The following is a 6,000-nucleotide window of genomic DNA, read 5'->3' as shown; positions in this document are numbered from 1 at the left end:
CCCTTAGTGTCCACGATAGTTGTCACATCTACCAAAAACCAACACTCGTACTTCCATATAAGTCAGAGCTGGTTTTTTCTACTTCTCAAGGGCAGATGTGTCTCTGGAATTTTAGACCCCTTTCCTGTTGTTTTGTTTTCCAGACAGGATCTCTCTTGTGTAGCCCTGACTGTCCTGGAAATTGCTCTGTAGACCAGGCTGGCCTCGAAACTCAGATATCTCCCTGCCTCTGCCTCCCAAGTGCTGGGGCTAAAGGCTTGCACCACCACCTCCCGGCCTAGACCCATTTCTTGACTGGAAGCCAAGACGTATCTTCACTAAGGGGCTGACTCAGCAGCCTGAGCTGGGGGGTACCTTCCTGTGAACCAGCTTTCAGAGGCTCGCGCAGAAGACAACCCTTCTGGGATCCATACTGCAATTTCAGTTCCATCCTAGTCTGACCTTGTCTCTTCCTCCTTGACGAAGCCACCCGTGGCTGCCAGGGTCTAGGCTGGTGATGCTATCCTCCTGTCTGTGCAATGTGAACCCCAGGAGTTCTCCTCAGTCCATCTTGGCTGCCCTCTTCCGATTCCAGACTCCATAGCAGACCAGGTGACTCAGTTCTTAACATCAGATCCCCCTGAAACACGGAAGGGAGGCCCGCTCCTAATCCTGCCTGCGAAGCAATCATCAGCCTCGCGAGATCTCTGGCAGCTGTGGCACCTTAGGCAACTGGGTGTGTCCCTGCCTGAAGTCACCCACCCTACGAGCAGTCCACACTGGGGCATGTCGCTGCGCGCCCCTGTTCCAACACTTTCCCGCTGAACGGAACTGTGAAGCTTCGGTCCAAGCCCTCTCCCCACCCAGCGGGAGTACAAAGCAAAGCAATCATGTCATCTTCCACACGTTGATGATGCTTTTTTCTAAATATCTACAGATTTCGCAGAGGCCCGCAGACAGGAAGTTAGCACCTCCAGCCTGGAGCCTTGGAGCCACAGGTGGCTTTGCTTGGTCAAATGGAAAACATCTCTAGCAGACACCAAGGCTTAAGAGTTTACCGGTCTAACATCTCGCCAGTCTCCTTGCTCCTTTTTTCATCACTTGCGTTAATTGTGCTTAGTCCAATAACAAGGTTAAAATGATGATGCTTTTTGTCAATACAGACGCTATTGCTGTGGTGGGGACTACATCCGAAGGGTGGCACATTTATTTTTTCCCTTTGCCCGCGCCAAGGTCCCTCTGGAAGGCCGGGAAAGGATTTTCACTTAGCTGTACATAGACTTTGTTTGAATCATCATGAGTGAAAATGTGTGTGGGAGACGCTGTTAGCCTAGGGGTCAGCTCATCCGGGCACCTCTCCCTCCCCTGTGTCTCTTTTTCAGGTTTCAAGAGGAGGAGAATCATCCGAGGATTCTCTCAGTAATAGGGAGCCGGGGTTTTGTAAACACAGACCGTTTGTTTCATCTCTTTAGTCTCCTTCCTATAAGTTAGTTGTGGGTGTTGGAAGCATAGAATATGTACAGGGGTTAGCCCAGTACCTGGTACATGATACATACTCCTTAAGTGGCTCCTGTGACTACAACCTATGTACACTGTGGGGGGGGGCGTTGTGTGTGTGCATGGGTGAGTGTGTACACGTGTGTGTCTGTATGTGTGTGTGTCTGTGTGTGTATGTTCATGTGTATGTGTGTATACATGTGTATGTGTGCATCTGTATGTGTGTGTATGTGTGTGTATGTATGTCTGTGTGTGTATGTGTGTGTATGTGTGTGTATGTGTGTGTGTATATATGTGTGTGTGTGTGTGAAGCTAGAGGTTCATGTCTGCTGTCCTCTTCAATCACATCACCTTATGTTTTTAAAGACAAGTTCTCTCACTAAACCTGTAGTTCACCCATTTACCAGACAGGCTAAGTAGCAAGCCCCCGGAACTATCCTGTCCCCACCCACCACAGTGCTGGGTTAGCAATGTTTAGACCACTGTGCTCGCTTTTATGTGACTGCGGGGACTCTGAGCTCAGGTCCTGACTTTAGTGACTGAACCGTCTCCCCGGCTTCATTCCTCCATTTTACACTGTACAAATTGGAAAGATGGTAATATATTACACGTGCTGACCATTTCTCTTAGTCATAATTATGTATATGTCTACCATACATCTGTCTGTCTATCTGTCATCGATCTACCTACCTATCCATACCTATCATCCATCTATCATCAATAATCAATCATCTGTAGTGTAGTTATCACATCTCACATATCTCAATAACCAACTATCACCTTCATTTTATTATTATTATTTATATGTAATGGGTGTATGAAGATCAAATAACACCCTGTGGAGTTGTTTCTTTCTTTCCATCTTTGTGTGGTTTCTGGGGACCAAACTCAGGTTGTCAGGCTTGCATCAGGTAACAATCACTTTTACTAGCAGAGTCATCTTTCAAGCCTCATCTATCATCTGTCTATCTATCCATCCAGTTAAATATCATTTATTTATCATTCATCAATTATCTATCTATCTACCATCTAGCTAGCTACCTACCTATCATTTAATAGTCAGTACACAGTATCTCCACTGAAGGCCTAATATGCCAAGATTTGACATACTATCACTGTTGCCCTGGCCTTTCTTCTTCCTCTTTCTCTTTCTCCCTCGTCTCCCTGTAACCAGATCCTATGTGTTCTCAACAGTGGAATAGACACCGCTTTGGTAAAGCTCACATCAGTGTGCCGCAGGGAGGTGCCAGGAGATGCATGTAGACAAAGCCATGAAGTGGATATGTTGTTTTGTGGGAAAATTCTATGGCAAGGCTCAGACAGAGGGAGCATCTCCGTCTACAGAAGGGTATTTTCACCCATGAGCAATACTCACAAGATTAAAAGGGATGCCTATCTTTGATTTCTCTCTTTGTTGTAACCTCAGCTCCACCTGCTCACTGAGGTCTGCCTTTCCTTGGAAAACCGACCCAAATTTCTTTCTTTCTGTTCATCCTATGCTCAAGCCCTGGTTCAATTCTTTTTGTTTCTTGTGTAGCCCATTGCAGTAACCCTCTGCCTGGCCTATGTCTGTTTCACATTGTTTCCCTTTAAAACCATCCTAAAACTGCCAAACTGCAAGATTACTGCTTTTACCAAATAGGTCGACACCTAACGGCATCCATTTTCCTCAGGGGAAAACGTCCAACACTCTCTTGGTTTCCAATCACTTACCTGTTTCCCACATTCTTGACAAACCTGTGAGATGAGTTTACCTCTCTTCATTTAAAGTCTGTTTGTCCCACTCAAGTCCCTGTGTCTGCCTCGCTGGGACAGGGAAGGCCCAGAGTTTCATGCCTATGTTGAATTTGAAGGGATGGTAGAGAGTGCCTTTCATGGCATTACATATCTGGAATGGATCTTGTGCATTTTTCTTGTCATTTCCTGGCTCTGAGTCATCCAGTGCAACAAACGACTTATCAGGGACAGAATTCCTAGGGTTTTGTGGGCAATTATGCTTAGGGTTGTGTCAACTCTCCTCGCCATAGCCCTTTCACCTGTCACTTTAGGTAGATGTCCTAAAATGTTAGTTTACCTTAGTACTTCTTCTGGTGTGACTTTAAAATGTAGGTTGTCACATCCAATACAAACGATAGCATTCACCCACTCTGGGACAGGGGCACATGATTCTGCACTGTGTATTATAACCCAGACAATTCTACAGAATGTGGTCTGTAGGTTACACTAAAATAACAACTTCTCCGAGTTAATTTTAATGTTCTTTTGATCTGGATGGAGATGGCTTAGTGGATAAAGCCTTTGTCGTGTAGGCACGAGGACTCATGTTGAGATCCCCAGAACCCACATAGAAGCAGAACAGTGACCCCCTGTAATCTCAGCCCTGGAAAATCAGAGACAGGGGGTCCATGGGGCAAACTGGCTAGCTAGAGTAGCCGGGACAGATGAGCTACATATTCAGTGAGAGACCCTGCCTCAATTAATAAAGCAGAAAGTTTAGATAAAGTCTGAATAGAGATGAAGACATCTGGCATGTAACTTCAGGACCCTGCACACACACACATACACATGCAAACATTAGTACACATACACACACACACACACACAAACACACACACCTTTGTCAGCGAACATTTTTCAGTAAACATAATCGTTGATTAACAGTTTCTCTGGGTTTTAGTAATGGTGTGTCCTTACACGAACATTTTCAGCATCCTCTACAATAAGTTGAGTTTGATGTTCAACATGTATTTATTGAGTACCAATATGCCAGGCATCATAATTATAAAGTTGACCCTAATACGGTGGTGCGTGCCTGTAATCCCAAAACTTGGGAGGAGAATTGCTTGGATTTCAAGGTCAAGCTGGCTACATAGTACCCCCAACACACACACATACACACACACACACACAATTAAACAAACGAACAAGAAGAGAATTAGCTAAGAAATAGAGTTCATAGATCTTTATCCCTAAGCGCCTCACAGAGCAGTGGGAGAGAGAACAATGAGGACAATGAGCCAGCACTGCCAGGCAATGGTCATGAGCACACGAGGAAGGGACGTGCGTGCGTGCGTGCGTGCGTGTGCGTGTGTGTGTGTGTGTGTGTGTGTGTGTGTGTGTGTGATGGCCCTCTGCTCTAGCTCTTGACCTTATTATGCCTCTAGGGCCAACAGAATGAAACTATCATCAAGCCACCACCCCTCCCACTTCCCAAAAGCAATGCTCCTTACGCCTTATCAAATACCTGGAAGGACCATTTAGTGAAAACACCCCCCCCCCATTCTATGTGGTAACACTACACATTTTCCCCATTGGATTTCATTGTCACCAACTGTCATCTTAGTTCACGAAATCAACATTGCGTGGCTGTTCTGGTATGTGAAGCCTTTGTCAAATGAAGGGATGTGTATACACATGAAGTAAGCACACATTTTATTCAAAAAACCCTCACAGGTATTGATTGATATATGTGACTAAGCACGCACTTTATTCAAAAAACCCTCACGGGTCTTGGTTGATGTATATGACGTAAGTCACAGATTAGACTATAAGCAAATCCATCAGTGAGCTACGGGCAGTCAGGAGAGGGGTCAAAGGGTCTGGAGAAGAAGAGGAACTGTGCCTAAAGAAGTGTTTGCCTAGAGGGAGTAAGCTGCGGTTTGGGCATGTGTCACCCAAAGCATCTTCACATGGTCAGAGTAGAGGTGGAAGATGGGTAACCAGAGCTTGAACGAGACAAAGACAAGCAACACGGTTGGCACAGGAAACTCCAAGACTAGCTGGGCGTTGGTGGCGCACACCTTTAATCCCAGCACTCGGGAGGCAGAGGCAGGCAGATCTCTGAGATTTTGAGGCCAGCCTGGTCTACAGAGCAAGTTCCAGGACAGCCTCCAATACAATACAGAGAAACCCTGTCTTGAAAAACCAAAAAAAAAAAAGAAAGAAAGAAAGAAAGAAAGATCCAAGACTGTGTTGCGCTATCAGCGGGGTCCAGCAGGTGGGCAGGGGGGAATCAAACAAGGGAGACAACAATGGGGGCCCCTGTGTCCTTACAAGGTAGCAGTTTAAGCACTGGCAGGCTGAATTTGTAACACGTGAGAGATGAATTCAAGAATTTATTTGCTGATATAATTAATAAACCTTATTTTCTTTCCCTTGCTTTTCTCTGAGAGATGGTATTAGTGGTTTCTTCATAGACTGGCAAGGGCAAATGCTCTTGAGAAGGCTAATGTGTGTGGTCCTATGGACAGTTGGTCTTTAAGAACACCGCAACTGGATGCTGTCCTTCCAGTAGCTCTATCTGGAAGACCCCTAGCTGGGTGTTGGTGGCGCAAGCCTTTAATCCCAGCACTCGGGAGGCAGAGGCAGGCAGATCTCTGAGATTTTGAGGCCAGCCTGGTCTACAGAGCAAGTTCCAGGACAGGCTCCAGTACAATACAGAGAAACCCTGTCTTGAAAAACCAAAAAAAAAAAAAAAAAAAAAAAAAAGACCCCTCTCCTTGGTCTGCTGGGTCAAGACTTTAA

Source organism: Mesocricetus auratus, unplaced genomic scaffold, assembly GCF_017639785.1.
Source record: "Mesocricetus auratus isolate SY011 unplaced genomic scaffold, BCM_Maur_2.0 Super-Scaffold_100011, whole genome shotgun sequence".
Lineage (NCBI taxonomy): Eukaryota > Metazoa > Chordata > Mammalia > Rodentia > Cricetidae > Mesocricetus > Mesocricetus auratus.
Note: the sequence above shows the minus strand (reverse complement) of the source record.